Raw genomic sequence first — 27,922 nt, 5'->3', positions numbered from 1 at the left:
GCAAGGGGATCTTTCTCCCCTCTTGAAAGTGCAGGTGGGTTACTGCCTGCAGAGTGAAACATGGAGTAGCTTGTATACAGCTGCTCTCTATTTCATTTAAATGAGTTTCGGCTGCCCTGAAAGCAGTGCATTCACCATAATAGGGCACACTTTCCCCATTTGTGGTGGCTCAAACAGGGAAAATATGCTGCGTGCGTACTATGGCCCCAGGTGTCTTTTGTCCTTTTCTATGGGCTTTGCATTTGTATGGAATGGAATCCATGCATAAATATGCATTTCAATATGTTTTATATTTGATTACCTTTTTTTACACTGATTTACACAAGTAATTGTTTCAGCATTATTGTAATGTTTGCTTTTTAGGCACATGGTGGTCCATTTGCCACCTGTCAAGAAAATTGGTAACATTAAACTAGTTCTAGTTTTTCAGCTAAAAGCACGAAGGTACAGACCCAAACCTATAAAGTGCAATGTGGGATTACAAATCCTAGCATACTTGATGCACTTGAAAAAACAGGACTGATTGACAGTAGCCTCCATGCCGTCGAGCCACTTAACCTAATAGTTTTAGTGGGAGTTCTATAATTAAATTATTTTTTCTTTTGGAGGCATCAAAACTAACTTCAGATAACCTTTTTCCATGGTCCACACCTTAACTTATATTCTTACATCCCTATTTGTCCAAGTCCCAGAACCTACCCTATGGTGGTTTTTAGGCCCTCTCCGAATTCTACTACATAGATAAATGTTTAATTGTGCTCGTTAATGCCGACGTTACATTTTGGGGAGTAACTGTGGAAGCTTGCATTAAGTAACCAGCTTATATAGCAGTCATATATATTTCGTTTTGTGGAACATTTACCATCATGCATTATATCTCAATTAAAGAATGAATGCTGTTTTCAGCCTTTCCCACAATGTTCCACAGGCCAGAGCGTTACACTTCCGACAATTAAAGCTGTTCTTTCATTCTTAATGTTATCCTTTATAAATAGTCGGTGACATTCTGTAACCCTATTATTTTCAGGTGCATTTGTAGACTGTGTGTTATTAAAATATTAATACGGATCCTGCTGACTGAAGATGGTCTTTCGAGATTGCGGTGCGTGTCAATAACAAGGCCTACTTTAGAGCCTCGCTCGGCAGCTGCCTGTACAAATAGCCTAGTTTTCAACTTGTCTTCATTTATAATTAACCTAAATGGACAACAATTAGTGCATACAAGCTTTCACTCTGTTTAATAGACTTGATGTTTAAAATATCGTTGGCGTTGCCAGAATCAATGAAGAACTATTATGTTCCCTTTCCTCGGAGGCATGAGCTTTTGACACCAAGGCAGCCATAACAAGAATATGTGGCAACTTGGGTGCTAATTGTTGTTTTTTTCAAATCTTTGAAACTTTGAAATGCCATGATGAAAATTTCCCATTACGGACCAGCCGTTGCTTATGTTTTAGTCCAAACTGTGATTTCAGTCACAGATATTTTCAAGTAACTAGAATTAGCCGAAACCATATATACATTTTAATGAGGCCTTGCGCTTTATCTCCGGCCTACAAACGGCTTCAGGTCCACATACCAGCTAATTCAGGTCAGAATTAGACCTAGGTAAAATATTTTTACAGAGGTCAGATCTTGCTAAATGTGTACGTTTTCACCTGCAGGAAGCTGGTGCAAGCAGAAAACGCATTGCAAGAATGGTAAACTTGTGTCCAAGAGGCATTTTCTTCTTGAACCAGTCTCACACTGGTATCTAAATTGACTTTTGAGCGTGATTACCTCACATTCAGTTTTTGAGTAAAGTATAGCCAGGTACATTTTGTGAAATTGTGCATAGTTTGAGATAATGTTGACAACATTTGATGGAATTTCATAGAAAAACGTGATTTCATCCATAGCTAGAGTGGATGAATTTCATGAGGATTCCATGACATGGGTGACATGACTAGGTGTGAGTAGCAGTTGGCCTGCCTGTATTCCTTCCAGAGAGCAACGCAACAGAGGGTCTAGTTGTCAGCAGGATGGGCCATCTCTGACTTGATAGTGGCAGAGCTGTCACCCACCACACTTACACTTCAAAGCCACTGGCTCAGCTCACATACAAAGGACTTCACACTAGCCTATTGTGCCCCCAGACAGACTGGGACCAAGGAGGCAGGAAATTACTGACACCTCTGAGGGGGAAAATCCAGAAAATTCTTTGACTTGAAAGTGGGCACCAGGGACAAATACTGGATCCTCAGACCCACTCCAGATCACTTCTGGACCTGTGGAAGACATAGAATAAGGACTGTTGTGCTGCTCTGCTGCAAAAAGAACTTCCCCACTTCCCTGCTATTCTTACACTAAATAAAATGGACTGGACCTGCACCTTCAACCCAGGACCACCAAAGTGACCTTAAGGGGGAGTTGGCTGGCCTTCTGGTCAGAGTCTCAGTGAGAGAAAAGGCCCCAACCATCTTGTAAACCTGCACCAGGACTCTGCCTGATATGAGTCCTAACCCTCCAAGTGGTGTTTATCCAGTCCTGGGCCACTGGAAGTGGGGATAAAGGTGCTCTGCTGGTCTAGCTGTGGTCCCCATCCGATCTAGGGGTGGGCAAAAAAACGATGTTCCTCTGGCAGAGTTCGCAGAGTTTTTCCCACTCTTCGCACTGCTTAGAGCATGGAGTTGTGGCAAAACTCTGCCAACCACTATGTGGCACAGTTTCTTCTAGCACACAGCTCACCAGTGTTCATTTGGCAAGCATGAGTAAGGCTTTTCTTCCTCTAGGTCAAATTTCAGAACGCCTCTCAGCAACATTTCTCAACGCTGGCGATCGTGACATATTGCGACCATTCACATTGAGAAAGCTGATAGTCGAATACAACATCTACTTGAGCAGCAGAAAGAAGCAGCACCCTCTCATGTGCCTTTTAGTGCTGCTCGTGATGATTTCATAACACAGAAGACGCTTCTGGTGCCAAAAATCTGCCCAAGCAGTGCAATATGCCTGATTCCACCCGCTCGAGGAGCTCAACGGATTTTCTCAAAGTTTTTCTGTAACTCTGCAGAATTCCGCAGAGTGAAACTCTGGAAGTTCTGCCCAGACCTAATCAGATCCATTGCCGCACAACACAAACTGACACAGCCCTTGCAGCTTCTCATGGGAACCCACACCCAGTAAAGTGGTTCAGAACTTGGACTTCTAGCTAGGCTCCAGACTCTCCATGAATTATCAAATATGTAAACGTACGGCCTGCTGTTTAGAGCTACCTAAATATCTCAGAAAAACTCTCTGGCTTCTAAGTCTCTAAGGTCAAAGAACTATTGTACATCTCTAATCATCTCTGGGCTAGATTATGGCAAAGTGCTATAGTTAGGTGCTGCAAAAAAATGCTAAAATGGCTTCCAATTGTACAAAATGCAGCAGCTTGTTTGCTTTGCCATATGCTAAGATACTCTTGAGTTTCTATTCATCTACATGCTCTTCAGTGGTTATGTATAGATAAGCGCGTTCAATTTAGAACATCGTCCTATATACACTAGCCCTTGAATGGATATGGTTCCACTTATCTTAGTGTGCTAGTTCATTTTTATTCTCCTAGGGGCCCTCTTCATTCTGGGAGTCTACTTCTGGCCAACATACCTCGTTTTAAACTAGCTAGCGAGGGTGAAAGGTCATTTGATTTACTTGGCCCCACCCTCTGGAATTCTCACACTTTAAAAATCTGTGCATGTACCTGCTTTCTGGTGTTCTCTAAATTACGAAAACTTGATTATTTGAAGGTGACTGCTTTCCCTTACCTTTCAGTAGCACTGGGAAACCCCAATGGGATATCCACATGTTTTACAACTTAACAGACAGGTAGACAGGAGGAGGGACTAGATTTGGTTGAGGTGGTCCTCGCTATGGGTCCTGAGCTGCATATTCCTGAGGAGTAGGAGGACAACATGCCTAAAACAGAGTAGTTCCCTACTGAAGCAAGAAGCAGGGTGTTCTCCCACAGCCCATTCCCTAACAACTGGCAGACAGGAAGGCTGAATGGGAGTTCAGGTTGCAGCTGGCCAAACACTAGTCAGAAGCTGGCTCTGGCAGAAGAGAAGCTGACTCTGAAAGAAAAGAAGTTGCCTTTGGAAGAAAAGACAGTGGCTATGGAGGAAATGAAGGCTGGCTCATGAGAGGCACCTGAGAGAGTTGAATGTCAGAATCAAGCAAACAGAATCCAGTGGCTACAGTGGCAGCAATACCCCAGTGGCCACTAGAGATGAGCGTGTCCCCATTCCAAAGGATCCGGTGCCTAACTTTGTCATGCAGACAACATAAATAAGTGGTTTTAGCCTATGAGGTTGCCCTAGCGATGCACATGGTATCTGAGGAGGATTGGTGGCCAGTCTCTGGGTGTACGTTTTCACTGAAGGGAATGATACCCTGTTAGGCCTAGGGAAAGGGAACATGATGAGGTATCACCTCATGAAGGGCACTCTCATCAAGAAGTATAGGTTTACCCCAGAGTAGCTTAGTAGCAAGTAGATGTTGCCCTAACAGTCCTGGGTAGATTTTGTGGACCACTTTTGCAAGGCAATGAATGGTTGGGTGAAGGGCAGTGATATAAGTGATCACAAGGGGCTGTATAATTTGTAGGCTTGGTTGGTAAACTCTGCTGCGCGGGTGGAGTTCACAGAGTTTTGACACGCTGCCCTCCACCTGGAGTGGGGAGTACAGCAAAAACACTGCCCAGCTGCTCTGGAAGTGACACCTCGGGAGTGACTGGTCTAAGCAGCAAGCAGGCTATAAGAACACTGTGACGCAGGGGCATGCTTAGACAGAGGCTAGCCACACTGCTTACCTGGGTAATGATCTGCCATGCAGCACAGCTGACCAATCATCTCTACAGAGAGCTATAACAGGCAGAGTGCTGACACCATGGACACACGTCTTTCGCTGGCAGGATCCGAGCCCCGGAGGTCATAGATTGGGTCGCAGATGTGCTTTCTGCAGCTCTTGATCCCTCCACAGGAGGCATTGTTATGGATCTTGGTACCCCAATGCTCGCCATTGTGCTGTGACACCCTCAGCAGGAGGCCTTTTGCTGAATTCTGCAGCCCTCACCCCTCCAGGATACTGCTCCCTTTGGTCATCATCCTGCTTGGATCTGCCATCTCAACGTCCTGCCCATCGAACTGCACCTGCTGGACTGACCGAGCTGCCCACCCTGCTGCCCTCCAGGGCTGTGCCAGCAATTAAGTGCTGAAAATGCTGTATCTGCATGTTACTTTCAATAGTTTTGTTTAGTATTAATTGTTTATTATAGTGCTCATCACATTGTGCTTTTAAACGCTGAGCTCTACTTACGTTCAGTCAATAATGGATGTGGAGTTTCATAGTTTTTCTGCTTTCAGTCCTGATATAAGCTAGCAGTTCACAACTCTGCAGTTTCAGAGCAGTGTGCTTATCTCACATGCTTGGCTTGCAGGAGATTCACATACTCGAGGCAGTGATGAACCTGTGGTGTGCCTGTTCTACACCCTTCTGCGAGTAAGTGAGTGCACTGTCACCAGAGCCAGTCAGGCAATGTGGGGCAGGAAGTTAGGGCAACAGTTCTTTCCAGCAGTGTATGTGGCCATGACTTTGGGTTCATGTGACTGAGCCTGTCCATCACTCATTATTAAGGTTAGCTCTGATCTTTCTGAGTGCACCACCCATTGAGTGCATCTGTTTATCTGGAGGTGTAGGTAGTTGAGGGGTGCCCCCAGGTTTGGGGGGCAGCAGTCTCTTTGCCTGTCATTTGGCATAGTGCCCTGCTGACCCTTCAGAAACTTATTCAGTCATTACCAGTGTGTAACCGTTTGCCAGCCTCTCTGATGGTCCACTAGCATTGTACAAGCCCTTTTTCTTAGATGGTGCCCTTCTTCTATGAGCAACACCTCTGTCCCTCTGTGGCTGGCAGTGGGAGGTGGGAAGTGTGGGGGGAGACAAGCCATTCCTACACACAGTGCCTCCCTATCCCTCACTCATCCAGCTGCTGTCTCTGAAGCAATGCACTGCAGAGCACACAATGTAGTTCAGCTAACTGCAAGTAGCAAATGTACTATTACTCTCAGGTGATCCTCATTTGAAAAGTCTGATGCTCTTTCTACATAGCCACAGTTCACTTGAACACTAATCACATCCCTATTTTTGTACTGTAATGCTCAAACGGGATCAACATTTTTCTTTTCCAACAACTCAGGCCTTCCGACTAACCAACAAGATTAGGGGTGAGGCAGGCAGTCAAGTCAAGACATCAGGCAAACTGGAGCTGGTCAAGAGTCAAGCTCATGACCTTTTACTCCAACCATTTTTTCTTTTCCGGGCCTAAGCTGTTGTGATAATCACAGTTAAACTTTTGACTAATCCATTTTCATGAAAGCATGGAAAGCTAGTTGAAAACCTATCCAATCAGGTCTGCCGACAACCCCCGGTTTGAGATGTGACTACTTTATCAAGTTGTGGCTTTTTAGGCAGGGGTGGCCAAGCTGTACTCCCCCTGTCCACATAAATCCGTGGAATTCAGTGGAGTTTTTTGGCAACTCTGTGGAATTCGGTGGAGTTAATCTCCGTGAGCTCCACTAAGTCCTATTAATTTGCTTGGAAGTGAGCACATGTTCAGCAAGTGTTTTCCAGAGCTGCGTCAACACCTGATTGATAGCATGCTCTCTGACCCTAGGGAGCTTGCTAAGGAGGAGGACCACTGGCTCAGCACCAGGGTTCACAGGAAGGTACCCTTTATATGGGTGATTTAGGTTCCCCCTAGCAAAATGAGGGGGCAGTCCAGGGAGACACAGACAAGTCCTAGAATAAGGTAGGAGTGGAAGGATTCCCCTGCCCTTCTGAGAAACAGGAAAAAAGTTCTGACAGGCAGAGGCCCAATGTACCCCATTTCCAACCCTGGTGCTTTGATTGTTCTAAGCTAGGTCACAAACAAGGGGACTCTGTCTGTCTGTCCTAAGAAACCACCCACTGGTGTGAACACCACAAGTGTGGCCAATACAGCCTTAGGGTAAGTAGTCCCCAGAGGGAGGTGATAGACCTTAGTTGGGAGGTAGACTCAGATGGTGAGCTGTTGATCCCCAGGGATTGGAGTTGTCACTTCGGCCAAGCTGAAGTGAATGGGATACTTGTCGCCGCTGTGAAGGACACCAGGCCCACCCAGTCCATGGTAGTGGAAGGGCTGGTTTCCTCAGAGCAGTACACTGGTGAGTTGTGTGTAATAACTCAGGCCCAGGGAGAGGTTTTTTTCCGCTCCGTGGTTATAGTATCCCTGGAGTTGGGTGGGAATGTGACCTAGAGAAAGGGTGCATTAAATCCCTAAATGCCTATTGACTGCATTCTGGGAAATTAGTTGTCACCCATGTAAACAGAGCTGGGAGGAGCGGCTGCTCAGGGCCCCCTGAAAGCTCAGTTTTCTGGGGAGCCACTCCTCAGTGAAGTGTATGGGAACCCATATGGAGGGCCGGGGAATGAAAGGCTAACCCTAGCTCCTGTTCAGCCTGAGGGTACAGACCCTGGGCTGGGGAACCAGTCTCAGGCTGCTACTTCAGGACTGGTGGGAATGCGACCGGAAGGGTGCCTAACACCCGGGGGCATTGTCCACCACTTTTAGAAACCTCAGAGATCAAAGAACCCTAGATGGCCTAGGGTCTGGCTATTGGTACTGAGAGCTTTCAGTGGCCTATATTGGCTACTGTCCCTGTGGGCAGAATTTTCCTTAGGTTGGAGAGAAGTCTGATTCAAGAGGTGAAATGGCCCACATCACTTTGTTGGCCATGATGGTACTGTTTGCCTACTGTGATGTATCTATTAACAAATTAAGGTTATATACTGCACAGATGGGGTCCACAGGTGAGGCAAGGGGTTCCCAATGTGTCAGCTGAGTGGCTCAAACAAGTGTAAACAGAGGGATCCAACTGAGTTCATGAGGGCACAGGACTGGCAAAGCCTCTGTAGTAGATAACTATTTTCCATGTTATATTGCCTAAGCAGAGAAGCCCATCAAGGTATTGATTAGTTTCTCCTAGCCTTTGGCTGGAGGGAAGATGTGTTGGACTCGGCCCTCTTTGCAGGGTTACTCCCAAACATTTTGTCTTCACCCCCTCCTATTTTTCTGAATTTGTTTTGCTATCCTTAGGACTCTGGACACTTTACCACTGCTAACCAGTGCTAAAGTACGTGTGCTCACTCCATAAAACATTGTAAAAGTTGTCTTATACCTGATTAGCATATTTAATTTACTTATATTCCCCTAGAAAAGTGGTATACCATGTACCTAGGGCATGTTAATTAAATGCTACTAGTGGGCCTGCAACACTTATTGTGCAACACACCTATGTAGTTCTTTAAAACATATTTCAGGCTTGTCATTGCAGCCTGCCAGGTATTTCAAACTACATATTTGACTTGACAAAATAACCCCTTTGCTAAGCCTGCTAAACCTTAAACTCCCTTTTAATACATATAAGTCACCCCCAAGGTACGCCGCAGGACAGCCCATAAGGCAGGGTGGATTGTATTTAAAACAGTGGACATGTATTTTCAAGTTTTACATGACTTCGTAGTGAAAAATGCACAACTTTGTGATACCTTCCTCTCCCATAAGATGACATTAGATCACTCATTACATTTAAGAGCTTACTTTTGATCGGGAGCAGGTAGGAAAGTCAAGTTTGGTGTATGAGGAATTTAATTTGAAATCCTCTTTAAAGAATGTTAAGTCACAATTCTGAAAATTCCACTTTAACAAATATAGCATTTTTCCAAAACTTTTGGTGCCTACAGCCTGTTTCTGGGTCACATGACTTGGTGTGAGTTGCAGCTGGCCTTTTTGTATTTGTCCCAGACCGCATCACACTAGAGGGTCTGGGTGTTGGAAGGATGTACCATTTCTGACTTGCTAGGGGTGGAGCTGTCACTTACCTCACTTGTACTTCAAAGACACTTGCTCAGCCTATACTAAAAGGACTTCACACTGGCCTTTTGTGGTCGCAGACAAACTGGGAAAAGGGCGGGGTTTCAAGAAGTTCCACACAGCTCTGTAGATGGAAACTTCAAAAATGTCACCCACTTCAAAGTGAGCAACAGGTATAAATATTGGACCCACTGTTCAGTTCACTTCTGGGCCTAAGGAAGGCTCAGAAGAATGACTACTGTGCTGTTCTGCTACAAGACGGACTGCTCTGCTGCCTAAGAAGGACTGGACCTGTACCTTCAACCCAGGAGGAACACCAGAGATACTCCAAGGACTAGTTGGCAGTCCTCCTGATCAGAGTATAAGGAATAGACCAGAACTTTGCTGTGCTGTGAGTCCTGACCCTCCAAGTGGTGCCTCTCCAGTCCTGGACTCTTAGACATGGGGATAAATGTGCTCTGTCATCCCAGCTGTAGTGCCTATTAGAACTGATGTAGTGCAATGCAACCTGATATCACTCTTGCAACTCCTCATCAGAACTGATTCAGCACAACACAACTCGCATCGCAGACCTTGCAGCTATTCATCATAACTGATGCAGAGTGATGCAACTCAGCGTGGACCTCGGATCACCCCCTCCGCTGCTCCTCATCAGAACTGACACAGCTCGACGCAGGACCCCGCATTGCACCTCAGAACCGCTGCATCAAGGACACAATGTACAATTCTCAGTGGGCCTAACCTGGTGTCTGATCCGGCCCATAATCCATTGTGTTGAGCTGGAGCTTGTGACTCGGTCCTGGTCAGGCACAATTGGATAACTATAGTTGGCGCTTTGTGGTTTTAAGCAATTTTTACCTAAATACTTAAAATTAATTATATTTGGTTCAACTGAGTGTATGTTTGCCATTTTGGGGTCAAATAATTTAATAAAATGTACTCTATGTTTCTAAATTGGTGTGGCATTTTTCTGGTTTTGTGTGTTCTCTTTATTACTGTTTGTATGCTACCAAAATACTTTACATATTGTCTCTACATCAAGCGTGACTGTTTTTCTGCCAAGCTACCACAGGGTTAAGCACAGGTTAATTTAATGACTTTTGTGGTTCACCCTGACGGAGATTGTGGCTGCTGCTTGAGAAGGGCTCACAACCTCCCCAACCAACAACCCAGTTTCTCCAATAATCAAAGTAATTACAGAGCAATTCATACAAACCAAGTCAGGAAGAAATCCATGATCAAATAAAAACACCAAACTCTCTATAATCAAATGAAGAAGAGAAGGTCTAGGTAGTAATTATGGAATGCACCGTTTCATTCGTGAAAAGAGGCCTTGACCATAAAGTTCTTCAAAGCCAAGTGAAAAAGAACGTGGGGCCAGATGCAGGAAACGATTAGCGAGTCACAAACGGCAAAAATTGTCGTTTGCGACTCGCTAATCGCATTTCCAAATGCAGAAATGCATATTCCGAGTCGGGACCGACTCGCAATATGCATTTCAGAATCGCAAATAGGAAGGAGTGTTCCCTTCCTATTTGCGATTCGGAGTGGCATGCAATACCATTTGCGACCGCCTATGCGGTCGCAAATGGTATCCAGTTACCATCCACTTCAAGTGGATGGTAACCCACTCGCAAATTGGAAGGGGTCCCCATGGGACCCCTTCTCCTTTGCGAATGGACCCAAAACCATTTTTTCAGGGCAGGTAGTGGTCCAAGGGACCACTACCTGCCCTGAAAAAATACCGAAACTAAAGGTTTCGTTTTTTTTTTTAAGTGCAGCTCGTTTTCCTTTAAGGAAAACGGGCTACACTTAAAAAAAAAAAACTGCTTTATTGATAAAGCAGTCACGAACATGGAGGTCTGCTGACGACAGCAGGCCTCCATGTTTGCGAGTGCCTAGACTCGCTATGGGGACGCAATTTGCGACCCACCTCATTAATATTAATGAGGTGGGTCATTGCGACCCCATAGCGACTCGCAGACGGTGTCTGAGACACCGTTCTGCATACCAATTTGCGAGTTGCAAATTGCGAGTCGCAGGGACTCGCAATTTGCAAGTCCCAAATTGGCATTTTCCTACATCTGGCCCGTGATGAACAATATTTCTCCTGATGCATATCGATTCCTCTATCCATTTGTTATGCCCTGTCCTTTAATCTTTCTGCCCCTAATCTATGCCTAATGATCAATGAACAATCTAACCGATTTGAAATTTTTATGTCCTCTTGTCTTCCTATGTCTTTCTCTTTTCTTCTTTTTGCCTATCCACTGTACCTTGAAACTAGATTGTTCTGGTATATATTGCACAATTAATACATACAGATATAAATTGGGTGTCCGTCAAAAACACAAAAAGCTAATAAACATTATGGGAATGGGGAAAGGAAAGCAGTATGTTATTCATACCATAAAGCAGCATAGGTTGGCTGTTTAGCAATAACTATTAAGATTGCACCAATGCTATCATCAAAGACAAACATAAATACTTTATATAATAAACATCTATGTGGAAGGCAAGCGTCAACTAAGAATCATTGTTTAGGATCAACAATACAAAAAGCAGGTAAAAAAGCAAAAACCAAAGAATAGGAAGGATTCCACCAATGGGTTTTGGTATACTTTAAATCGCCTCTGCGATCACTCTTCTAACACCACTGAAAATAGATTCACTGAAGGGCTATGCCAGTGGTGCTGCCAGAATCCCAGTGGCTACTTGATGCCAAAGATGAACGAAGTGAAATTTGCAGTAAGGCTAGGTGTGGTAGTTTTTAAAGAACCATTCTTTTCAAGAAATCCTTCAAGAGCCATGACATCTGTTTTGTGTACTCAATGTATGGTGACAATCTTTCCTGACAAATCGCCATATGATCTCTCGTTTCCTATGCCAATGTGGCACACAGCTGTGCCAACATGTTTGATGGTGTGCTGGAAAGGTTGTGCTCCATGAAAAGTTAGAATTTCACTGTGGACAAATGAATAATTTTCTGTCTCAGAAAAATGTGCAGGAAGATTCTTCTCAAGAATAAAGATTCCAGCACAGATAGATACCCATCAATTACTTATCTATAGATGTCTTAGCACAAAAGGCAAAGAAGAACGTTCTACTGAAGCTAAAAATCATAATTATAGGCATTAAATACTTTCACATTTTCATTAAGAATAGCTCGACTGAGTGACACTTAGAAGGAGATGGTGGCTAAATGCCATATGCTGTGAATCCCCTTCTCTTGGTCAGTCTCAGAAGGAGCGACAGCAGTGCCCATTACTGTTGACTTTTAATCAGCGCTCAAGCTCATTTGCCTTGTACTTTCTACTACCCGGCATTTATTTATGGAAGGTGATCTATGCTGCTCATGCAATGAAAACAAACTATGATCTATAACTTATTCAGAGAAAAGCATTAAGACTAATCATAACACCGTACCCAGTAACTAGGGTCTTCGACTATTTCTGGAGTGGCGTGTATATAGTTATAGGACCTCCGACTTGCCACTGAAGCAATTAATTGACAGGTATAATCGCATCTGTAAAATACGCCAACGCAATAGCAAAAATGTAGTCACTGATCCCTGAAAAATTCAAGAAAATGTGTGTCTTGAGTTATTGTTAGTGAGAGCATCTCTTTGATGTTAACTGAGCATAACCATCATTGTTGATTACCTCATTTCTAGAAGGTATAGACAGCTTACCTGTGAGGACAGAAGGAAACTGTGCTATTGCACCACTATCGCCTTTGGCAGGTCCTCGAGCCATGGTGGAAGCAAAGCACTAGCCAGGCAAAAAACCCAAAACAACAGAACAAAAACCGCAAAAGAATGAATAGTCCTGTAACAGTTGTGAAATTCCATGTTGCAGCCACTCTGATTGATTGTGGATTCAGTCAATCAGTAGGATCGCAGTGACCCATTGCTGGACAAGACAAGTGAACAACAATCAAAAACATAATGCACTGAAACTAGTCATTGCGTTTGAAGTGGCTCAGGCACTATTCCCGGATATTCTGTATATTACTCCATAGCTAAAACTACCCACTTTTCATAAAATATTGTAACATAATTGTAACGTAAGGTAACATGGTGTGCTGTGACATGATGGCACCTACTACAGTGAGATGCGCAAATTCATCAAAAATAAGCAGTTCAACTCCACCAGCAAACTTCTGTCAAAGAATTAACACAGTTTAGTAATCTGATTTTTTTTTTCAACTAGGGAACCGATACGAAATTTCACATTTATAATATTTGATCCACAGAGAACATGTTCACCTAGCGAATTCCTTTACCCTGCAACTATAAGAAGTTTGGGAATTCTCCATTTACTTTCTCACTTTAGAAAGAGGATTGTCCAACCCTTTTCAAGATCAACTGCCTGACAATATGAGGTTTGAGAAGTATCGTTGAGCAGTTTGTAAAAGTTCACCTATTGATGTGCCAAACCATGCATTGTTAAATCCACGTCTCAGCCCATGTGTGGGATTTACATTTGTGCATTTGTAAGCAGTGATGCTGTTCAGTTGTATAGACGTAAAAACATATAAACTTCCAATGCATCCTTTTAAGAATAACTTGGAGAAATAAGTCCTGTCATTTTTAGCTTGAAATTTACGTTTTCATCCAAAAAAATTAGGCTCAGTTATGATGATGCCTCTTCGTAACCACCATCCTTAATCAGAAGGTGCCTTAAATAATTCGTTCGGCAGGGCCACATACTAGTACTTCATTCTTTCATTCATTCATCTGTGCTTCTGGGTAATGGGATACATACTGACCATGGCAAACATTGTCATTAAGTCAAGCCCATCATCTTTAAGCCTATTGAGTAGCCATAGAAAACGTGCAGCCAAGTATGGTGTTACCGGCATTTGTCAAATACACTAATGCATTAGTAAAGATCTGTGGTGCTGTTGAACACACAGAAGCACTTTCCACAGGGATCTGAAATTTCTCATTGATCGCAGTTGCCTTAGTGGTTGTGTTGATCCCTGCAATCAGTCTGTTCAATGTCGAATTTAGTGAACATTCTAATGGGTGCATAGGGAGGTAAACGCTGCGTGGGATCTTTGTATTGTTTTGAGGTTGAGGTGTTGTTTGTTGTTTGTCATTCATTTATTTATTCCTTCGCAGCAACATGTCAAACAAAAATGATTTGCAGAGCTGCAATGATGGTGAAACGATCAATTGTGTGATTTTGATTGTTGAGTACATACTAAGGCTAAGACATAAATAACTAGTGGATTCCACAGACAAGACATCTATATTTACAGAAAGACAGGGTGTTGGACCTGGCCATTTTACAGGAGTCAAACCCAGCTTTTTGGCTTTTGTTGCTGAATCAGTTTTGTTGGCATTAGGACTCTGTGAACATGGTACAATTGACATCTACCCAATTGGTACATTTAATTTACTTGTAAATCTCTAGTATATGGTACTACATGTATCCAAGGCCTGTACATTAAATGTTATTATTGGAATGCAGCACTGATTGTGCCACCCCCTAAACTGGCCCTTTAAAAACATGTCTCCAGCCTGTAGTGCAGGTTTAAATTGCCAGTTCGACTTGCAAACTGATCCTTTTGGTAGGTCTAAATCTTCCTTTTAAATACTTAAAAGTCAACCCTAAGGTGGGCACTATAGGCTCAAAGGGCAGGGTGCATTATATTAAACCTTAGGACATGTACTTGAATTTTACATGTCCTAGCAGTGAAAAGCTCCAAAAATTGCTTTTTAATGTTGTAGGGACTATCTCTTCCACTGACTAACACTGGTTTACATTTCTATATTTAATAAGTGCTCATTTTCATTGGGAGCAGATAGTGATGTGTTGTTTACAGTCAAATGAATTTTAATTTAAAATCCTTCTGAATGGGAAGTTGGATTGTGAAAATACCACATTTAAAAGTTAGCATTTTCTTGTCCCAACCATGTGTGTCTTTTGCCAGTATCTTGGATCACAAGATTGTGAATGGCTCTGCTGATGGGATGTGTGTTCTTCTTCCAGACAGTAACACAAAAAGGGGTTTAGGTGTGGACAGGATGGGCTATCTTGGCAGGATGGTTGGGGGAAGTGTTTTACCCAGCCTCACTTACACTTCAAAAGGCTTTGCATAAAGCACACACAAAGGAACTTGACACCAGACATGCCCTGCCTTTTGTCACCCTAATAGTTTAGAGTCTTGACAGAGGAAATGGAAGAACTTTCCAGAAGCAGATGCGGCGGTAGTACAGGGAGCCCTCCCCCATACAAAGGCTGGCACCAGGTATAAATATGGACCTTTAGACCACTTATCAGATCACTCCTGGACCTGTGGATGTTATAGTAGGACTGCAGTGCTGTCAGAGAACTGCCTTGCTGTCTGACAAGAAAGAAAGGAACAGCTTGTCTTCATCCAAAGCTAACCAGATTGACTACAAGAGTCAGTGGGCAGACGTCCTGTGTGAGCCACATGGACCCAACACAATTCAGAGGCCTCCCTGCATCTGCCCAGCTGATCTGCTGCAACTGGAACTGCCTGGACCTGCAACTGGACCTGACTGAGCCCTACTTGCCTCTACTGGAGTGAGTCATTGATCCATAAGAGGTGTCCCCCAGGTCCTTGACCTTTGGCTAGCATCAGAGTGTACTCCTTCAAACAAAAAAGGTAAAAGTCCTGCACTTTAGGATCTGGTTCATTCGTGCCAAGACTCTGCTGCTGCAACAGCCATCAACAAGAAACTCTGGTGAGTCCTGCTCTTTGTGTTTACAGTGACTGCCAGCAATGCAAGACCTGCACTCCACCCTACAGCCATGACAGCCTCGAGAACCTCCAATGTAAAAGTACAGCCACAGCCATCTTTGACACCAGACTGGCTCTTCCTACTACAGCCACAACCATTCGAGACAACCAGCCTGCTCTTCGCACCACAAGTGACTGCCCACGACACACAGCCTCCTCCTCGTAGCCTCCTCTGCCTTGAATGGAATTCTGCATGTTAGACTGTGAAAGAAACTTTTCAGCAGGACTAGTTTGGTCCCTGTACTTGGCCCACAGTACATCGTGATTTGCCTCAACTTTTGATTTTTTTTCCGGTGTAACATGACCAGATGAGCACAACTGGTGCTTTGTACTTTTAGGTGCCATTTTTGCTAAAACTTTAAAATTGAATATCTACAGTTCTACTGATTGGATTTTTGTAGCTATGGTTTCTTATTATTGTCAAAATGTCCTTATTTTTTCCAAATTGGTTAGGGATCTTTTTTGTTTTGGGTAATCACTTTATTGTGGTTTGTGTGCTGCATAAATCATTTACACATTACCTCTCTGTTAAGCTGGACTGCTTTTGTGCCAAGCTACCTGACAGTTACGCTCAGGTTAATTTATTGAATTTATGGTCCACCTTGATAAGGATTGTGGTTGTTGCTAGAATGGAGCTTCCCTCCCCTCTTCAACAATACCCCAATTTCCTACACAGAGGAATTATCATCCTCTTTCAAGTGGTGAAACTTCGTTTTCAGTGCTGTTTTCAACTCCTGTGAAGAGGGTATGACCCAAAGGTCTGGTGGTACGGAGATTTGATGCAGTGAAAAGAATGAAACATGGATTTGGCACACAGAAACAATTTTATGGCTAAGTGTTTGGCAGTGAGCAACTGGAATGGAGGCTGTACGCTGAGGGTGGGTGTACACTTGCATAAATTATACAGGGTCTGGATAAAAAAGTTTATTAGCGTAATGCAGTGAATGATTGCTAGAGAGATCAACAAAATGACTTTTCTATTTGTTCAGTCAGGTGCACACTAATGAAATCATTAGTGTTTTGGCTGTGCTAAGTAATATATGTGTCTCATATTTTGCCTAAAACATGATGCAATAGCAGTGTTGGTAATGCAAGCTTCTATTATCCTGGGCTGGTATAAAATATCTATACCCTTTCTGAATGGAAAGATAGATATGGTGTTACAGCCAGCGCTGTAAACTTTTGAGATGGGGCAATTGGCTCAACATCCTGTGATTCTGAGCAAATCACCTAATCAAAAGGTGGAGTGAGTATTAGGAGAGATGAATGTTGAAGAAGAGAAATATAGGGAGTAGGATTTTGAGAAGTCCAACAAGAGTTTCCATAATGGCATCCAGTTTCTGTTCACATTTTTGTTCACATTGAATTGATCATTCATTATGCATGGCTGGAAATAGGGTGTAAAACTAGATATAGAAACAAATTAAACCGGGGGAAATTTAAATTGACCAGTGTAATTTGCTTAATTTCGGGATTTTCTTGTTTTGCTTGTTACACAACATTCCCAAAATAATCCCATTACACCACTTTGCGAAATTTCACACCATGCACAGTAAACATTTGCAGACCTCACCATTCATGGAAACAACAGATAATAAGGGGCAGATGTTGTTCGCTGTGCTCTAGTTTTTTTGCACTTTTTAAAGCACAAAACGCATTCTCCAGTCACAAATAGCATTACATCACTGATATAACTTTGCATAATTTTACCGAAATTTCATGCAATTGTATGGAAGCAAATTACTTAAATTTCACACACCTGTAAAAAATCTAGGTGTCATCAACGTAAGGTTGATAGGTGAAACAGAATAAGAATCGTAATACTGTAGTGTTGAAGGGAGACGTTTAGAGAGAGAACTGGAGAGGGCCACAGAGTCTAGATGGGCACTTAGGGGCATATTTATACTCCGTTTGCGCCGGAATTGCGTCGTTTTTTTTAACGCAATTCCGACGCAAAACTAACTCCATATTTATACTTTGGCGTTAGACGCGTCTAGCGCCAAAGTCCATAGAGTTAGCGTCATTTTTTAGCATGGACACCTACTTTGCGTTAATTATATGCAAGGTAGGCGTTCCCGTCTAAAAATCCGACTCCGAGGCATGTGCGTCGGATTTATACTCCCGGGCAAAATTCACGCCCGGGAGTGGGCGGGTCAAAAAAAATGACGTACGGCCGCTTTTGCGCCGTTTTTTAGCGCCTGCAAAAGGCAGGCATTAAGGGACCTGTGGGCTCTGAAGGAGCCCAGAGGTGCCCTCCCATGCCCCCAGGGACACCCCCTGTCACCCTTGCCCACCCCAGGAGGACACCCAAGGCTGGAGGGACCCATCCCAGGGACATTAAGGTAAGTTCAGGTAAGTGTTTTTTTTTATTTATTTTTGTGGCATAGGGGGGCCTGATTTGTGCCCCCCTACATGCCACTATGCCCAATGACCATGCCCAGGGGACAGAAGTCCCCTGGGCATGGCCATTGGCCAAGGGGGCATGACTCCTGTCTTTGCTAAGACAGGAGTCATTTCTATGGGGGTTGGGAGTGAAAAAAAATTGCGCAAATCGGGTTGAGGCGAAAAAATTGCCTCAACCTGACTTGCCCCATTTCTGGACGCCCAAGCCCCATATCCCCCTACGCCGGCGCTGCCTGGTGTACGTCGTTTTTTTTAACGCACACCAGACGGCGCCGGCGGCTAACGCCGGCTAACGTCATTCAATAAATACGGCGCCCACATGGCGCTTCAGAATGGCGTTAGCCGGCGCTAATTTTTTTGACGCAAAACTGCGTTAGCGCAGTTTTGCGTCAAAAAGTATAAATATGGGCCTTACTACTAGAGGGTTGGCGCTGATGAATTTGAACCCTATGGTAAAGAGATTGAGTGATCAAAGTGGTAGAAGATGAGTCAGCTGTGTGTCAGGCCACTAATGCCTAGTGGATGCATAGAGAAATGTCCACGAGGGTGGTCAGCAACGTTTAAAGCTGTGAACTGGTCCAAAAGCATGAGAAGGGGTCCATTTTGACAGCCAATGGTGATAAAGTTGAGAATGTGTGAAAGTTTTTTGCTATGCTGCATAGGGTATGGAATTCAAATTGGAGGGGATAAACAGCTGAATGGGGGAGTGGTAAAGTGTGAAGTAATTGAACACCAGTTTTTCTAATGCCTTGGAAAAAGTGGAGACGAGATGCTGCACTACAGTTTTGAGAGACGTGCAGTGATTTTTTTTTAAGTGACAGAATCATTGCATATTTGAAGCAAATTGGATAGGTGCCAGATTTGAGGGAACAGTTGAAGGAAAACGACGTACAAAAAGGAAGCTGTGTGAGGGTAAAAGATCTAACAGCCTGGAGGCGAAAAGGGATCAGACGGAGCACAGAAGGGATTGGACAATTTAATAACAAGGAGGTGTTTGGATATATTGATTAATTATGGTGTATTTGCAGCTGTGCAGGCAGGCCCAGTCTATTATGCTTCTAAGATGTTTTCTAAGCTGAATACCAGCAATGTATTGCTCTTCTGTTATATGTAATATTTGGATTTTTGGAAATCTGTCAATTATGTTTTTGTCAAATTCCTTATTTTCCAGACAAATTACATTGACTCTCATTCCTCCTGGAGCACAAAGTGGTTGCTCTTTGTTGATTTGTACGTGCCCGCTGCATGAAGTCTACAATAAATATGAACAATGAAATGCATGAGGGAGCTTAAAATATTGAGGCCGCCACCATTTAACCATGTGCTCAGATTATAATGGCAACCCATGGTTTTAAATATGTGTTCGCGTGGCAATAACTGAAATCACGAAGGACCTGACATCACGAGGGAAAACACTACAGCTTATAGCTTCATGACATTAAACTTCCCCGATTGCTGAAAAAACAAACCATGTGCACGCAGATAAATACTTGTTTAAATGACAGACCGTCCCCATAATCATCCCTAGGTTCAAAGACAAGCATTCCACGAAGAATGCCATATTAGCGAAAGAAATCCACATTTAAATGATAAATGTACAGTATAGTTAAATCAAGTAGATTTATTTGACAAAAATAGAAGGAACACCGATGCAAATCATCCAAACATTCGTTACTCAGTTTATTAAGCCAGCAGAATAGAATAATGTTGTCTAGGTTTTACTCAATGGCCAGTCCAGGTCCTGCATGCCTTGCTGCCAACTACAAGTTACCATCGAAACCATCTGTTCTCTGAACGGTGGTCCTTAATGTTTCGCTGGATCTGGGCAGTGCTGACTTCCTCTCGTTCTGGTGTGGAGACTGTGATTGAGGGCCAGGCAGAATGTGGAATAGGCAATGGTCTGAAAGTGCGCTAGAAATGTAAAGCCAGCATGTAGGTCTGGAGTTAATATCTGTGGCTTTCTGGGACTAAGAGCAATTGGTTTCGGCAGCTGCCTGTTTGCCAGGAACCCTATCCTCGACTAAGAATCTTCCACTAGTGACTCAGTCAGTAAATGTGTGTTGTTTGTGTTAAGCATTGCTATGTGTCAAACTTTTTTGTGAACATTGATTTAGAGCAGAGTGCCTTGTTACCCCTTGGGACAGGTCCTCATTCTCAGCATCTTATGTATGTAGTGTGTTTCAGCATTGGTAAGGGACGTGGGAACGCATTTCGTCCTCATTAAAAGGGGCTTCCCTTATCTATAGGATCCCCTCAAGAATCAAAGGCATTCAATCCGTGTGGATTGGAGTGTGGTGATCAGCATTCTGTTTGGAACAGGTTACTGTCACTCCAGGAACGTCATTTCCGGGCAGATTTGCGACACTAGCTTAGTGAGCAGTTCCTCCTACTGATGTTTAAGTATGGAAATGTATGGGGATAGTAAGGTGAGCTGCTACATAAAACAACACCTTCTTCTGCTTATTATTATTAGTATTACTATATTTAGTAGCACCCACTCGGAGATAGAAAAAAGCACATTCCAGAGAATGGCCAATGCAGAGGTCTTCATCCTCTCTCCCCTTTGCACTGTGGCATCTCCATTGCATCACCTCGGAAACCGAGGCCTGCACCACTCGAGATGAAGACCGCGCTGCGGCACAGGCAGTGTTTTGGCTCACCATTAACATCTAACTTCTTTTTTTTTAATGAAAACCTTTTTCAAGCCACCGTATTTGAACAATTTACGCACGACTTCTGCTACTTCTGTTGCTGCATTAAAAGCTGTAAATTGAAAGCAATATGCAGTAGAAGAAAGGGAAGTGCGGACTACATAACCTTTATAGCAGCAAACGTTGAAATGCCCTCGTTAGTTGAAGGAAAAAAAGCTTTGTGTGCTATGTTGCTATCTCTTTTAAAGGTTGAAAGCAGTTTCCAAATAAGAGAACAGCATATATTCGTGGCGAAACAGTAAAAATAAAATAAATGAAAACGTGATTGGTAAACCTGACCGAAGCAAAACCTATGTCCCCATTAAGTATCACTGATGTGTTTGAGGATGAACCAGTTATTACCTCTTTCCCAACAAACAGCATAACTCCGCTGAATAAATTGAAATGCTGCTAAGATACAAACTGTGCTGAAATACAGATTTCGTCCATTTTATCCAGTTAATTCTCGTTCACATTGTGTGTGAGTCCTATTAAGGGCCGGTTCCATTCTCTGAAAAAGAAATTCTCCTCCTACTTGCTCAACAAACTGTTCTTCCTACAGTTGGCTGCTTATTCAAGAGAAAATGAGCCTGCACACAGAGGATTTTAAAAATCAATATGAGCAAATGTGTTTCTTTAGATGTGGTCTGAAAGCCAGCAGCGAGGCAGTGGAGGGTCTGGATGTTCACTCACAGATAAGGCTGCATTCCCCTCTCTACTGCCCTCCCCCCACCCAGCCAGGGGCACCGCATACGATTTTCTATTCAGGCTTTTTAGGTTTCTCGTTGTTGCAGATTAAGGAGCATCCTAAGTGGTCCATGGATTTACATTTCAGAAAACATCTCTCTGCCGCTAAAAGCCACTTAGTGGAAAAGGGCAACCAGAGTCCCCTATGGATAGTTGCTAACCGGCTTCTAGGTCATGTCTATGCGGGATAATTGCAAAAAAATCAGTGTTGACCTTTTTCGTTTTTGCTGAGTGAATTAGACCCCTCTGCACAGTTCATTTTCCTTATTCCATAGATGAATCTATGTATTTCACTCACAAGATTTCATGTTAGGTAGTGAACTAGGCACCCACACAGAGACAAAGACTGAAGAGCCGCTCCTGGGTTATGACCAAGTGCTGAAATCAGCTCAGCAAAGAATCAACTCCCACCACCTCCAACACACACAGGGACACGCACGCACGCACCCACCCACACACAGCTGATCTTACGCTATCTAATGCTAAAAAGTAAGGCCCTGATAAGGGATGCTGATGAGTGTCAGGGAGAATTTTAGACATGGGCAGACGCAGAGAGCGTATCCTTTTTCCAGAGGAGTAGTGCAATGATGAAGATGTATCTTTAATAAAGATAAAGCCTCATTCAGCTAATTGCATATTTTCAGAATTCCTCTTGTGCCTGCTTTGATGCCTGTTGGTACTTTATTGTGTTTGAAAGGGTTTTCACCCTCGCAAAGCTGCTGCTATGCAGAGTGCCAGGCTTTGGGAGGGTGGAAAGCAAATCACAATTTATCCAAATGTCTTTATTATCTGCCAAGGGCAGCACAAAAATGACTTGTGAGTAGGGCAAACAGAGTGGCTTTCTCCTTTCGTTATTTAGTCGCATCAATGTCAAAAGTGTAAGGCCACTTTAGCAGTCATAAAAAGATTGAGAAGTTAATGTTTGTGCTCGTCTCTTGGTAGACAGTCCTACAGCAGAAACTGTCTTTGAGCTACAGCTTCCACTGTTTGAGTGGCATCCAGTGTTATAAATGGAAATACAGAAAAAACTATCTGTTTGCTCCTGGGACGTGCTTACATGTACTACAGCAGTGCTAGGAAGTGCAGGTCCTCTCCTTTCAAAATTAAAACAGCACAGTACCCCGTACAGGGCAGTGCCTACCCATTTAAACACTGATTACAGCTGTATGCTTCGAGGGGAAGACATTTTTTTGCCATTGCAAACTAATCACGGTCCGTTTAAGACACCCGAGTTGCAGTAGTGGCACATTGCAAATAAGAACGCAGAGGACGAATATTCCTTGTGGTTGTATGACTGAACAACTCATTCCATTGCAACACCTGCCTTTACCACACATGCGTAACAACATGAATGCCATTACCCCGCATTACCTTAACCACGCATATCAAACAACGAATATACATTTACCACGCATGCTTTTACAATGCATTCCATTGTAAAAGTATGTATGTTAAATGCATATGTGGTTAAGATTTCCCTGTCCCCTTCCCTAAAGGCTAAAAACTGACCTCGCCCACAGCCCTTAAAAAAAATACTGAACCCTGACCTGAACCCTAAAATTGCCTCTAAGTCTTAAAGCTGACCCCCCCCCCCGCCCATAGCCCTAAAACCGGACTCCAGAGCGACCCCCTTCCAACTCTGAATCCTTTAAAAAATATACCTGCTCCTCGCCCTGAACCCTAACAGCACCCCCCACCCCAACACTAAACCTATCACCCCCATCCCAAGTCCTAAAACCTGACCCCAGTGCGACCCCCACCCAATCCCCAACCTTTAAGAAAAATAAATACCCACCCCGCCCGGAGCCCTAACACCACCCCATACCTCAAGCCCTAAACCACCCTCCAACGCCCGACCCCAACCCTTTCTTAAAAGAAATACACACACCCCACCCTGAGCTCTAACATCACCACCCCTGCCCAAACACTAAACCTATACCCCCTACCCCAAGCTCTAAAACTTGACCCCTAGCATGACCCCTCCCCCAGATCCCAACCCTTTAAAAAAGAAAAATATCTTCCCCGAGCCCAACACTGCTCCCCACCCCAAGCCATAAAGCCTAACTCTCAAGCCCTAATTCCAACCCCCCACACACTTTCCCTTCCCCTTACCTCACTTCCCACACAAAGAGGCAGATCTCCAAGCAGGCAGGCAGGTACTAATGAAAAGTCTTTCTGTTTGTTTTAATGACACTAATAGCCTTTTCCACACTTTTACCACACATATACCCTAACCACCGCAACCACGCATATGCCTTTACCATGCATGCCTTTACAACTTAATTCACTGTAAAGGCATGCATGGTAAAGGCATATGTGCTGTAAAAATTGAGTCATTAAGGTCACGCGTGATAAAGGTTCATGTATATTAATGCATGCATGGATAAGGCTGCCTGTGGTTACTGCTGTTTCTTGTTCCTTGTAGGTCCCCTTCTCTTCTCTACATTTGCAGATGGTCGCCGAAGGTTCAAAGAAGAAATCCTGCATCATGAACACTGACTAGGAATAATTTCTACAAATTCTTGCTATCAGAAACGATGTGTGGCACACCCCACAGAACTAGCCATTTTACATCATCCAGCTCTGAAAAGTGTCCTGGCCTATGAAATGTTTACCCGTGCTTTCTTTTTTCTGAGATTTTGCAGCGATTTATAGTGAGTGCAAAGCAAATACGATCCCTTTTGCTATTTAGTTTATTGTACCACTTTCATCTTGAGGAGAAAATTATAACATACACTTCTACAGGTCACTCCCTCTACTTCTGGTAGTTGCCTAGTCAAAGTGCAAACGCCATATGAAATAAGTGCCACATGTACAAAGCCCTGCTACAGCTGCAAACTCTGATTTGACAATTTATAGGGTTTGCAACTCCAAAAGAGGTTTTTTACTAGTTTCTAACCCCATGTGTGATTTGGAAAAGTCTTTCTTTATCACAAAAGGGGTTTGACAACTCATTTCGAATTACAATTTGGAGGGGGCATAAAAGAGGACCCTTTCCTGTCATTGGCAATTAGATGTATCAGTTTGTAAACAAGTGATATGGTCTGTATAAAAAAGTTTCCCGTTTGGGAATGCGAAAGCAGAGATGGTAATCTGCTGCTCCTTGCAGGTCACCTTCCTTCTGTCTACAGTCAATCAGAGGGGTCTCAAATAGGAACCTCTCTAATCAATGCTCTATCATGCTATCATATAAGGCAGGTTGCTATGTAATACCTGAGACAGTACATTTTGTAAAGCAACCAAATAATATATAGGTCACATCGCAAAACAAAATCAGGCTGCAACATAATCTGGGAAGGGTTTGGACCCATTGTTTGCAATTTGCCTTTTTATACATTAGTTATAGAACATTTTCAGTTTAGAGCCTTCAGCTGTGCATCGCACGCACCACAAGAGACAGAGACCTTCCACATGAAGGCAATTTACTTAGAATTTAGAAGCAGTTAGTAATATTAGGTGAAGGAGTATATTTGCTTTTTAATGCAATCACGAGTACCTGTATCATTGCAGGAGGAACCCAGTTTGATTTAAATGATGAGTCTAATGGAAGTTGAAGATTTACAGCCAGTATTTATACTTTTTAGCACATTTGCTAGATTTACGTCTACTAAAATCGAAATTCCTCAAAGTGCTCTTTTGCTGCTTACCTCAGCTCAAAAAGTAAACTAAACCCCCCCCCCAGGTTATATCTCACTATTCGTTTCTAAATAGTTTCCCTCATCCTGTTTCTCTGATTGCTTCATTGGCCTTGTTGGAGGTCATGACTACAATAAGCATGGAACAGAATTTGATCCCACTCTTATTCTGCACACTGTAACAAATCCCTAGGAAGTGAAGTAGCTGGATAGGGACCTACATTTAATACTAGGATCCTGTTTTAACCCATTAAGCTTTGCAAATGTTTGCAATTCTACATTGCCCTATTCATAGGAACTTGGCAGTAGGACTGATCCTCACAGAAATGTCTTCTATTGAGAGTCCTTCTTCTATTTACTTTGCACTGCATGTGAGTCTCGTCCAGGATCACTGTCTAGCACACTGTTGTTATGGCTCCATAATTTCACTGCTGAGTTTTTCAGTTATAAACTGTTATCAGGCGTGTCAGTAAAAGGAAACAACTTGTGACTAACTCTCGGAGAACATCTTAGGTTATCAAGTACATACCCAGAATTTGAAACATGGACCCTTTTCACAAAGGTATTTTCAGTCTTATATATACAATTACTGCTGAAAATGCCTCAATTATGCTTGACAGACATTCACAAAGGAATTCATGTCTAGAGTAAATGCATTTACTTCGCAATTGTGTGGAGAGATCTGCAGTAGTAAATTGCACTCAGGGGGTGGGAAGTGCACCAAGGTATGGTTTACCTTGGACGTTTAGGAAAGCCCCAAAACATGTAGGATTTTAAGCATTCACTAACTCCAACACAACCTATTTTCACCTTGGAAATGATAGGAATTTTTCTCTAGCCAAGAGCTGGGTCATCTCCCACTTCCAGGCTGAGAAGTGCAAAGGATCAACCCCAGATTTTCTGGGGGTGTAGAGGAAGAGTTTCCTACATGAGGAAAATGTCTTACTGTGGAGAAAACACAAGTGCAGTTGCTCAAGACGCCCTTTTCCCTCTGTGTGGAATTCTATACTATTTAGAATTTCACACAGGGGGAACAGGATTACATTGGACATTACATTCCAAGTAGTATACCAGTAAACCTGTGCCTAGAACTGTTTTGCAGGAGTATTCATGGGAATGTTTGTGACTAGAATAAGAAATGTCTAGGTAGAGATGAAAATGTATATGTTTACATGTCCTATTTTCCAGAATATGTGGTGTCCTTGATTTCATGAAGCTAGATGTCAGTGTAACTTGTGTTGCCTAAGTACACAACTGTTGTTAGAGTTAGACTAACTACATATTTTCTCATATTTCTAAAACCAGTAGTTCTATGTTTGTGCTGTAGACATGAGTCAACTTCAAATCATTGGCCCTGGAAGTATGCGGTGCTGCAGCAATACCAAAATACCCATGCTGGTGTTTGGATGATGAATGAGCAATAAAGATTCATTTAAAGTTTGATTTATTTTGTCACAGCGGCTGAATGTCAAGCTCTGTCTTCTAAAACATTGTGGCTTTTACTTTTAACGTGGAGATCTGTGTTTACTTTTCTTTCTCTGGCTGTAATGTAAGAGGGTTTTTATAAAGTGAGCTATGTGACAATTTGCTGGCGTGCAGGAAGTGTGAAAGTAAAGGTTGTAGGATGTCAGTTTTAACTTTAAAAAATCCTGTAAACGAACTGTACAAATATTTCAGGTTATATCAGTGATTAGGATAGGACAAATGAAGCACTTTCTTTTGTAATTCAGAGGTGTGGTGGAAACAAAGACTTGAATAGAATCAAAACAAATCAAGATACTTTATTTGTGTAAATAATAAATATTCACTGTAACCCAATTTCCATACATTATTGCTTGAGCACTATAAAGTCTGTGCAACCTCAGTCGCTGCTTCAGTGGATAAATTGTGTCTGCAAATAACAGCACACTACAATACCATGCTTATGTAGTATATTTTCCAAAGTGTGCTCCAAAATGCACCACAGACTAAAAAACACACGCTAACCACTCTCTTGCTTAATGGGTGTGGCTCAGCTCGCCACATTTGTTCTATGCGCGATGCTTGGATTTTTAAACAATCTGGTGGCTTAACATTGATTTCAGCCCCCCTCCATGAAAATTGTAACAGAACCACTGGTGCAAATGCCTAATCGGACATCATCAATGAAATGGGGTTATTTATCATCCTCCATGTGCATGCAACACAAAATGCAGACACTGCATGATCATGCACTATGGGTCTTATTGTAAGTTGTCCAGCAAAGTAGAGGTGTAATACCACATCCAGAATTACAGATCATGCAGGGTATGGCAATTATTCAATGCAATATCACCAAACCATGAGGAAAACCAAAAAAATCGCTTTTAGTGCATCAATTTACACACATTTTCCCCTCATTCCAAGGAGGATTCACTGAATATATTCTTCCTTATATTTACTGGCAAAATGTATTGGGAAAATCCGAAGGTGCCTATTTCCCCGCAACACTTTTAATGTCAATTTGAGTGCAAACTCGCGTTTATGGCCGAATTAGCTCTCTTTACAAATACATAGTAAACAGGTTTCGGTAGTTAAAAAACATGTTTTACTACTAAAAATGTTACAGTATCGTAAAGACGTTGTCATGTTGCTAATCAAGCAACTTATACAGCTAACCCAATTTCTTGTCAACCTTGCGTGGTAGAGTACAATGTAGGAATGGCGCGGAGGGTCTCTGAGGAATCAGGCTCCCTCCCAGGTACGCTGAAGCCTGGCACACCGAGGTG

General features: G+C 43.0%; 1 long non-coding RNA gene across 1 annotated transcript in view; it reads left to right on the top strand.

Moving 5' to 3' along the window:
- The window catches only part of LOC138249853 (uncharacterized), a 128,373-nt gene extending 101,312 nt beyond the window's left edge, over positions 1 to 27,061 (top strand). The window contains exon 5 of the long non-coding RNA XR_011194851.1: positions 23,966 to 27,061. This is a non-coding gene — a long non-coding RNA (uncharacterized lncRNA). The remainder of the gene's footprint in view (positions 1 to 23,965) is intronic.
- Positions 27,062 to 27,922: the final 861 nt, after the last annotated feature.

Source organism: Pleurodeles waltl, chromosome 8, assembly GCF_031143425.1.
Source record: "Pleurodeles waltl isolate 20211129_DDA chromosome 8, aPleWal1.hap1.20221129, whole genome shotgun sequence".
Classification (NCBI taxonomy): domain Eukaryota; kingdom Metazoa; phylum Chordata; class Amphibia; order Caudata; family Salamandridae; genus Pleurodeles; species Pleurodeles waltl.
This window is presented reverse-complemented; position numbering and strand designations above follow the sequence as displayed.